We start from the raw sequence: 11,044 nt of genomic DNA on the forward strand, positions 1-11,044 counted from the left end.
GGCGTGTATCATAGCAGTAGATATCAACGGAGAGACGTGCATAGTAAAGTGTAGCTTACTATAGGGCGATAACAGAAGTTATACTTAAGAGTACTTATGTTAATGTAGTATACTGGAGAGTGGTGCAGGACCTGTGCGACGAAAGTGCAAGGTGGGAATGGCTTTACACTGGCAGTTTAATTTAGGTTCGCTAGCCTATACAGGCAGCTTAGTTTCGTTTCTGAGCACAGTCATAGCGCAAGATCAAATGTGTTTCTTAACCACTACAGCTGTATTTTTGCAAGGAAGGCTGCTTACATTAAATTATGTGCTGATCTTTACGGTTTAAGCTATTGATGCATTGGTGCATTCGATATAACCAACCAAATACCATAGTATGCAAACAATATTGCATATGTTTGTATTGTGTTTTATTTTCAACTCTTTTATGTTTTTGATAATAAGCAAACTGATTATAACAACTGATTGTTTACTGGGATGATGATGATTGCAGATGGCCCTGGATCTGTCTGACAGAATTGTTGGGGCGATCATTGGAGCAGCTGTGGCAGATGCAGCAGGTAGGCTATGCTACAGCATTGGTACATTTTAAGTAGGTACAGCTACAAATTTTGTAAAACTGAGTTCAAAGCTTCCCTGTAGCACTTAATCAATGGGACCCATGTTCTTCTGGAACCAGTGATAAGGAAGGACATTTGGGTGTGGCTCCTTGCATAACTTGCTTACATAACACCTTGTGTAAGACAATGTGTGTGAAATCTCTATAGAAGCTAGTCAGGGGTACTGATGATCTGTAAAATGCTCTGATGTTTGGTGTGACAAATTACAGTGGGTCTGCTCTCAGGTAAATGCCCTCACAACCATACTATGTACAGAGGCATTTATAAATAATCAGTATAAGGTGGGGACATGTACTTTCACCTATGATAAGCCTATTTGGCAGAGTACAATGTAATATTCCCATGTTTCTCTGTGATCGGCACTTGCAGCACAACCTCTCCATTGGATATATAACCTCGAGAAGCTCAGTGCCATCTTGGCTCAAGAAGAGCCCTGTCTAGAGTTCCGTCCTCAATCTGCTAACCCTTTCTACCGGAGGGAGACTGGTCAGCAAACATGCTATGGTGACCAGGCATTTGTGCTCTTGGAGTCATTGTGTGAATGCGGAGGTAAATACACTCTGTCAACTCTCTGGGCCCGTGCACTCAGTATGAAATATTAACATGAAACATGGTCGTTGGTTGTGGAACATTAGGTGAACTTTGCATTTGCAGGGTCAGTTTGTTTACTTTGATATTGACAGAGCTAATTTATGTTATCTTTTCATTGCAAACAGCTGCCTGTTTATATTAATTTATAATGTACATATTCATGTTATCATTTCAAATAGTGCAATAGTTAAGTAACTGGCCATGGCCCATATTCATAATGCATTTTAGAGTAGTTATAATGATGCATTCAGTTTGAGTGCTGATCTGGGATCAGTTTAGCCTTTTTTATCATAATGAACAAGGTTAGGCTCTGGACCTGGATAATCTGATCCTAGATCACCATTCCAACCAGACAGGTTTTATGAATATGGCCCCATATGTTTTGTGTGTCATTTCATCAGGTCTTGATGTGGGAGATCTAAAGCAGCGTACTTACAAGTTCTTTGGCCCAGGATCAGAATATGACACTCCTGTCAATGACCCGTACAGGGCCAGAGGAGGTGAGGCCCACACTTCCCCAGACAAATATGTGAACTGTTTGAATCAGTAATGTCCCAGCTGATAAACAGGATGCTTGCCTTTGTTCTGAAATAATTGGAATTATTATAAATATTTGTTGTATAGCAAGGTCAAAAGTGTGTAGGTGAATGCTGGCCACACTTAAGTGTTCTATTTCTGCTTTGTGATGTGCCTACTATTATTAATATTTAAAAATACATAATAATACATATTCTTACTTAATCACTTATAAGGTACAAAAGTGCAGTTACCCATTGAGGGACCCTGGAGACATGCAAGCCTGAAGAGCTTCCTGAAAAATATGGATGCGGGCAAGACAGAGACTGGTAACCTTGCAGGACTAAAATACTGTATATACTGTCCGTAGGTATAGAAACTCATTATAAATTGGGTTTCTACACCCGATATGCCACTGTGGTTAAAATCTGCAGTTTTCTGGATTGTGGATTTGTGGATTTCAGTTAATTGTGGAGGGGTGTGTGAACTCAAGGTAACAAGCAAGGGAAATTCATGAAGGAATCTTATAAAAGGATGACTGTAGTGTAGTAATAATTGTAGAACTGAGACAAGGATTGTGTGTTTGATTCACAGGTAGAGCACTGTCACTGTACCCTTGAGCAAAATGCTTCATATGAATTGTTTCAGTATGCTGTATATCCAATGATATACATAAATAGTATGTAACTAGTACTCCAAGTAAATTTCAGGAATGTTAAAAGTATCCCTGGACAGATAACTCTTATGCTTATGAATCTACATTGGGGGCATATTTTATTGTGAATTTATTCATCTTCTATAAATGTAGATCATCAGGAAATGCATTTAGAGTTGGTACATAGGGTCACCTTGTCACTGATTTAAATTTAGGAATGACCCAAATACTAAACACAAGCAACGTCCTTTGTAAGATCTCTTTTATTTCTGTTCTCAATGTCCTTTTCTTTGAATGTGTTTTTTGCATCTGTATAACAACGTGTCTTTCCCCATTAGGGTGTGCCATAGACAATCAGATCGATGGGATTGCAAAATTGGCTCCAGTTGTGGCCCTGTATGCTGGGAAACCAGAAATGTTGGAAAGAGTTGAGGCTGCCATCCGTGTCACACAGAACGACGACCTGTGTGTGGCGGTGACACTGGCCGCAGCCAGGTGACCATGTGCACCTGTTTACTTCTGCGCTATCTAGCAGAGGACTGACCCCAACAGTGAATGTGCCCTCAAAGTAAATTAACCAAAACAAATTTGATATATTCTGATATTCTTCAGACAGTTATGACTTTCACAGACTCAAAGCTCTTCACCATGAAGACGAAAAGATCACCTTAAGTCCATACAGTCCATACCTTTACCACCCACAATGTGTAGCCCCACAGCGGCCTTTTCTACAGAGTGGTCACCATACATCAATTGGAGAGGTGGGGGAGATTATTAACATAACTGTATGGAGAATTCCTGGCTTGGTAGACTGAGAGTGTTTGGGGATTTAGCCAGGACACCATGGATCCCCTACTCTTTGCAATACGTGCCATTGGTTTGTATTGGTCAGTGAGGCATGTATTGACCACAGTGAGTCAGGACCTTGTCATCCAAAAGACAGACACACAAAATATGTGCTGCACCATGGCAGAGAGTGTCACATCAAGGCTACTATATATTGGCTGTAAATCAAATCTGTATAGTGTAAAGTATCATGGCAGAAACGTCCTGTTTTGCATGTATGCAGTATGGGATGGTTTTTACCATTATATTTATATATTAGATTTCAGCACGTTTCCCTCATTCTTCTTAGGTTCCTGGAGTACTACATCCTCAATGGTCCTAACCCAGATGCTTTGGATTCAGTGCTGGCACAACTCAATGACCCAGAGAGGAAGAATCCTCAAGATCTGGACAGAGCTGTGGTCGGTATGTGACACACAGATTAGTTTTGCTTCAATGCGCTCGCTTCATGATTCAGCCAGGAAATTTTAGGTCCCTTTAATGAGCGTTTCCCTGGGGCAGTGCTGAGCCCGGAATGTGTGTGTGTGTGTGTGTTCTTTGAATTTCTTTTTCAAGTTTCTAGCCTGCACAGAAAAATGAAGTTAATGCTTAAAATGGGCTTGCTGAAAAAGTAGCTAAAAGGCACAGGGAATCAACTAGTCTCATTGTGAAGTATATTCACTTAACACATTTGGAACAGCAAGAGCTTGATAAACACTTTTATTTTATAATGACTTGTATTCACATTGAATAATACCTTGCATTTAGCACTTTTCTCCAGCGACTCAACGTGCTTTAGTGAGGGGGAATGGTGGCCTAGTGGTTAGCACTGTTGCCTCACAAGAAGGAGGTTCTGGGTCCGAATCCTGGCTAGCCAGATCCTTTCTGCGTAGAGTTTGCATGTTCTCAATGGGTTTGCTCTGGGTACTCTGGTTTCCTCCCACACTCAAAGATTGCGCAAGATTGATTACGCCACTACCTACCAACACCACGTTCTGTAGCAACATAGTATTTCCAGGAGGTCTCCCATGTACTAACCAAGTCCAGCTTAGCTTCTACCATTCAGCAGGAGCAGGATGCATGATGGTCTGGCTGCTGTGACATGCAATCTGAAATGGCAAAATGTTTTTTCTCTTTTTTGATGCAGACCAAATTCACCAAGTAAAACAGAACTTACCCAAGGCTCCCAGAGAGCTGATTCCCAGCGTTTTCACAAACACATGAGGTAAGTCTTACATCTCTACACTGCAGCAGCAACTGGACACACATCTTCATCAAACCTAGTTAATCATTTAGTCCGTATTGTTGCTCTCAGTTCTGATCCTGCATTAATTATTGTATATGTCCATGAAAAATACAAAAATGTGTGAATTGTCAATGTGCTTTTTGAGTAGCACTGACAACAGCAGTGCAGATATACAAATAAAGCCATTCAGTTATTTAATAAAATGAAAGAGCACTTTGGTCAGTGCATTACTCTCTATTATTAAATCCAGACTTGGCCAACATGTCCCGGCACTAAGTACCATTGTGTACATGGTCATTGTACAGTAGCTTGCTACTTTGTTTGAATGTGTGTTACCCATTAAAATTTCCCCTCCTCTTCATCTGCTGCACTCCTGGTTCCTGGCCAGCTTTGCCTGGTGCATTCCAAGCAGCGCTGCACGTGGCCTTGAGAGCAGGCGAGTTTGGCGAGGCGATCAGGGAGACCATGCGCTGTGGAGGATGCACCAGTAGCAGGGGCTCCTTCATAGGGGCTTGTGTGGGGGCTCAGGTATGGGGCGTTGTTTTGTTATTACTTTAAATACCATTGTTGCTTACAGGTATGAACTGATTAATTCATGTTTTTACATTACATGAGCAATGCGGGGTTAAGGGCCTTGCTTAAGGGCCCAAAGATACCTTAGCCACTACCCAAAGAAACCTTTTCTCTTCACTATTGTGTGGATTTCCTTTGCTGAGATTGAAAAAGAGTGGGTGTTTTGCGTGAAACAGTGATTTATAGCCTTTTAAGACTTTCTTTTTTTTGGAAAGCTTTTTCTACTTTAATATCTTTACCTTGGTCATTATGGGCTTTAGTTCCTGAAAATGTGCTGTCTTTATGCCAACAGATTGGACTTGAGGGGATTCCTGAATCTTGGAAGAGTCGGACCCTCAGATATCCCATTCTGCTTGAGCTTGCAAAGAAAGTTGCCAGTTTACGCTAATCTGATTTACACACACACACACACACACACAGGCACATGCATGCAGAAACACAAGCGCACACACACACACACCCACACACATACACACACACACTGAAATTCTCGAATCAGTGAATACATTCAATTGTTTTTGTCATTATTTTTGCAGAAGCCTGCTTTTTGTCACACTGGTACTTTTACACTCAATAACACTTAATGAAGGTTCCAGCTTAAAGACTGTACAGCTGAAACTGGATGGATGGTGTTATGTTAAAAGCTCCTGTGAACTTGTTTGCTTGTTTGCTTGTACCGTATATAATATCTATTCAAATGAAATAAACATTGATAAAAGCACAATGAAGTTGTCTGGTAGTTCTGTAATGGTGTCCGGCATATTTTCCTGCCATCATTTTGGTGCTTTCATACCCTTAGAAGGCGATGTTTACTGGTACTCATCTTCACCCCATGTTAAACCTTTTATTTTCTGCAGTATAAGGGTGTTTTTCTCCTGTCTACTAGTAGCCATCAAGAGACTTGAGGAGCATGCCACTGATATTAACTACATGCCATGGCCTTCCCAGTCGCAAGATATTTTACATCACATTACATTACATGTTATTTGGCTGACGCTTTTATCCAAACCGACTTATAGTTGATTAGACTAAGCACGAGCCAATCCCCTTGGAGCACTGTGGGGTTTAGGGCCTTGCCCAAGGGCCCAACAGCTGTGCGGATTTTATTGCGGCTACACCGGGGATCAAAGCACTGACCTTGCTCCAGTCATGTGCCTTAACCACTACGCTACAGGCTGCTCCATCTGAATCGAATCAAACCTTATAATACAGTAATATTATATGGCATCTGAGACAGTTTTTTCAACCTCTATCAACTAAAGGTGAGATAATTTACTTTCTTGTGGAAGAAAGTAAATCAACCAGATACTGGTAGCCATTCGCACAGCACAAACAGGCCACATTGGTCACACATGATGGCCCAACACTGAATTGAGTGCCTTTATATAGGCGTTTCTATTTGTTTGGTACCTGTACACTGCAATATAGATGCATATGGATACGTATGCATGCACTCCAGTCCTGATGTATCAGTGGTTTTTTGGGTCATGTGTAAGTCACATGACATTCTTCAGTAACCTCGGGACTGGTAATAGAAAATGTGAACTCACAACAATAATGAGGAACATGAGCACAATTTGCATGAAGGGAAATGAAATTCAATGAGAATCACAGAGTCATGAATCTCTGGCACATCTCTGGATCAAATTGCAGAAGTATGATGATTTACCGGGTAACTACAGCTGTAACTCATCTCTTCCTCCAGGGTGCTGCAATAGAGCCCTGCAATGGGAGTAGAATCCCGCGGGGCCCAACAACAATTGCTGCGGTCACCGGAAGAAGTTTACTCTGATGCGGAATGGAGCAGGGGTCAGAATCAGAGTTTGTGGGATACGTGCAGGATGATAGGCTGAAATAGCATTTAATATATTACAGAAAACAGTATAAATACATATAAATATATAGTACATTGCTTAATATTGCATGTAAACACATTATCATGTAGTGTGCAAATAGAATCTATCATTAAATCGGATCAGTTTCATTTAAACCCGCTAGGATGTGTGATTTGTTTACTTTCAGGACTCAATATTGTCAGAGAGGCTGCCCATTCTGTTTTTAATGCCATATTGTTCATATAAACATAACAACAAACTATGCTATGGGGCAGTATGAAACATTTCTGAAACATTTAGCTTAAATATTTAACTAATATAAGATATAGTTACATGTTTCATACATTCAGCTAAATGGTTAACTAAATGTTTCCTATATTTAGCTAGATGGTTATACATATGGTTTTAGCATATATATATATATATCATTTTTGGATAGCACATTTAAAGGTACCATAGGTAAGATTTTTGTGTTAAAACATAGTTACAAGATTATTGTAAATCCCTTCCTATCATTGAAAAAGGCTCACTGACATGTTGACTCTCTGCCTGTGTTTATAGGACTTTCAAAGTGTACATTTGTCAGGCTGTCGAATGTATCAAAATATTGTACAGCTGTACAGCAATTAAAGCTCATTGGTTGAAAAATGGTTCCAACTGCCACAGCCAATGGCATCCTGGAGGCTTATTCTGATTGTTCGTGTTGCTGCCCAAATTGTACTCCAGACAAGCAATAACTGAAACGGTACTATTGCTTATTATGCAAGAGAAGACTAGATATTTAGTTATAAAACAATACCAGTTTGTTATCGGTAGCATATTAGCTATAGTTAGCTTGAAGAATTTACAAATATAGGCAATACGAACATAGTAGCGATTGTTAGCTAAAGTGCAAACTATAAATAGTGTTGTGTAGCACACCAAAGTCAAGATCTCATAAAGTCACCTGTTCGGCAAACATTTTCTGACTAGAACACTATGAAAAGACGGCAGTCTCTGTTGCATTTGTCATCATCAGCTTTCCAAAACAGTGCACGAGAACACTGAACTGTGTAATAACGATTTATATTATATGTTATATTCATAGACTGTGGGAAGCATGAACAGTGTTGTGGTTTGAGGTTGTCTGTTGTTGCAATTCCTCTCTTGACCATTAGGATTCCGAAATTATTGTACTTTTAACATTTACACCTGTAGTTTGACAGATTATAAATGTAGGGAACATTTAAATTTGTTAAATGTGAGAATAAAGGGATATTTTGGTTAGATTTGGGGGGAAATGCACAGAATTATGTTGCATTTGGCAACCCATACTTTTCTCCGTATGCGCATTGACCTGTCTTTATTTATATTTTAGGCCATAGCCTAAACGTGTGTGTATTTTCATTACAGTTCTCTCTTTAAGGTACAGAATTCTGAATTCATTCAAGTTCATTTATTTGTTTGTCTACAAGATGGAAGCAGGTGAAATATCAAAAAAGTGGTGCGGGCGGGCACAGTTACAAACAATCTCTGCCAGAGTGAGTATGGGTGTGAATGGGACTTGAGAAAACAGACTTGAGCTGGTCTCTAGGCTACACTGTTATTTTATAACATGTACTGACTTCCAGATTTTAAGCATCACACTTCAAATATAGATATCAACAAAGCATTTCAAAGAAACTGTGTAGACTAGGTCCAGCACCTTCCACACGGAACATGCTTATCAAATAACCCAATTATCCTGAAAGTGTTTTCTGGCAGAGTCCGCAAGGTACACTTGTGGAACTATGAAAACATATTCATGTGATTAACAGGTTCCCAAACCCAGAGCACCTTTGCAGTGTAACATATTTATTGAAGCAATCCGCCGTTTGCTCGAAGGCCCAATGGCAGCCTCATGCGGGGCTGGAGCATGCAGCTCCCTGGGTTACGCTGATGAAATGAATTCCAGCTGTATCCAAATATTTCAGTGGAAAATGGCGAGGTGTGAAACTCTCTCGAGGAACAGCATGAGACATGAACGTTGCACAGGTATCATATATTTCAGCTGGTTGCATAAGAGGTCACTTGTTAAAGAGAAGAAGGCAATCCTTTCACAGCATGAATCTGTCCATTAGGCAATGTGCAAATTATGATGGAAATGCCTCAGCCCCTTATAGTGATATTCACACACGCAACAGGGTAATCCTGTCATTTCTGCTATTTCTATCCTGGAAGTTAAGATATATTATATATATTGTATATATTTAACATACTTCACCAAATTTTTATTATTTGATCTCAGATTATCTAAATGTGTCATTTATGAACATATGACACACCAAATATGTTTATATTAACCCCTTAAGTATCACCCCTTTTCTTGACACAAGTTTAAAAATGACATACCAAAAATAAAAAAGTTACGATTATCAAACTGTTTTCACTACAGGCATAATGGTCTCTTTTTCTGTTTCCTTTTGGTTTTGTTTCGCAAGAGTCAGAATTACTCCAAATATTAGTACAACAAAATTACGGAAGCTGTTTTTTTTCTCACAGAAGAAGATTTTGAAATGAACATTCAATGATAATTCCTCCAGAGAAATTCTATGGACATTCTATCTCCGATTTAGCACATTTCTATAATGAGAAACTATTATGCATTTGGTCTGCTGTCCACTTGTGAAAAGGACACTGACATTACCTTATTTCCTCCCACACTTGTTTCACCACCTGCTACAAAATAAGGAACTGATGTTACAGCAACGGAATGTGAAAATAGGTTATACAAATAGAACCGTAAGTTTTAACACTTAACAACAGTGTATCCTGTTACCGGCCCAAGGGGTTAATGACTGAATGTGTTTTCGAACCATTTTCATGTCAGACAGAATAATTAACTGTTTACCATGGTTTGAAATCTCAAAATCTATCAAGTTCTATTTATGGAGCCTGAATTTTTGAAAATTGTCTGGTATGAACTGGGCCTCTTGCACAGAGATGCTGAGTCATGGATTATTTGATCACATGATGAAATCAAATGTGCCTCTTAGGCCAAAGAGGACTTTTTCAGTCTGTGATGTTCTTGATTTGTCATTAGGAGGCTGACTTGTTGCCAGGAATTCACAAAAAAAATTGAGAGTTATCCAGTGGAGTACTGAAGCTCTGAGGCAGTGGAAGTCATATCAAATTACCAACCTTTTTTATTTAAAAAAATGATGGGCTTACTATACTTTTATGTTCTCCCCAAATGAGAAGTTTTATTCCTTCTCCTTGACAGTATGGCCCTTAAACTAAATCACGAATCTTACTGATACCTTTAAAAACCAGCAATTTATTGGTTTGTGTACAGTGTCTTGTGAACTAATCAGTGCTTGTGTCCAAGCCTGAATGATAATACATATCTGAAAAGCAGCTGAAGGGACAGTCCTTATGTACAGCAGTCTGTAATGGAAATAGTCTCAATCCAAGAGAGTGGATTAGATGGCTGCTTGCTCCTGACATTGCTCAATTCACACAAACTAGAACGGATGAGGGGTTGCCTCAGCTCATAGTCCTGTGACGTACACATCTGCAATATCAACCATAGTGACATATTATTTTCTCCATCTCCACACATCCTGCAGATTTATACCCATCAAACAGCTGCTGTTTGCCCCCTGGCTTCAGTTGCCCGGTGAATAGAGGATGAATGAAACCATTAATTTATTATAAATTAATTATATTGCCATTAACAGGCACTAATGTGGTATGGTATTATGTGATAATGTCTGTGCACTAGAAAGATATGTCCCAAATCACAATTAGGAGTGAAGGATGCTTGTTTCCTTAAGGTCTCTGCTCAGTTGGCTCCATGGTAATTCACTTTCCTTTCCTCTGGTGTAACTTACCCAGAGAGCGAGCTTTGCCTCAGCATGCTAATCGTATGGCTACAGTCTGTGTATATCTGTCTGTGACAATCTGTCTCTAGACATTTTGGTTGTTTCATACAATGGGATATTCGACCAGTGTTGGCCATTCTCAACCCTGGAGTCCCACTGTATGTGCTGGACTGAGCTCTAAATGGCCATCGTGTGTCATTGAGCTGTTAATGCCTCGACAGTGATCTACTGCAAGTCCTTTATGGGAGAGGGACTAGGCTAAAATACACTATAGGTCACACATTATTGTTTGTTGGTTCGCAGGCAAACCAAATTTGTTATATTGATTATTTGGAAGTGGA

At 39.7% G+C, this 11,044-nt stretch overlaps 1 pseudogene; it reads left to right on the top strand.

Annotated features, from left to right (window-relative positions):
• Positions 1-5,750, top strand: LOC133126919 (crystallin J1A-like; annotated as a pseudogene).
• The last annotated feature ends 5,294 nt before the right edge of the window (positions 5,751-11,044 follow it).

Source organism: Conger conger, chromosome 4, assembly GCF_963514075.1.
Source record: "Conger conger chromosome 4, fConCon1.1, whole genome shotgun sequence".
Lineage (NCBI taxonomy): Eukaryota > Metazoa > Chordata > Actinopteri > Anguilliformes > Congridae > Conger > Conger conger.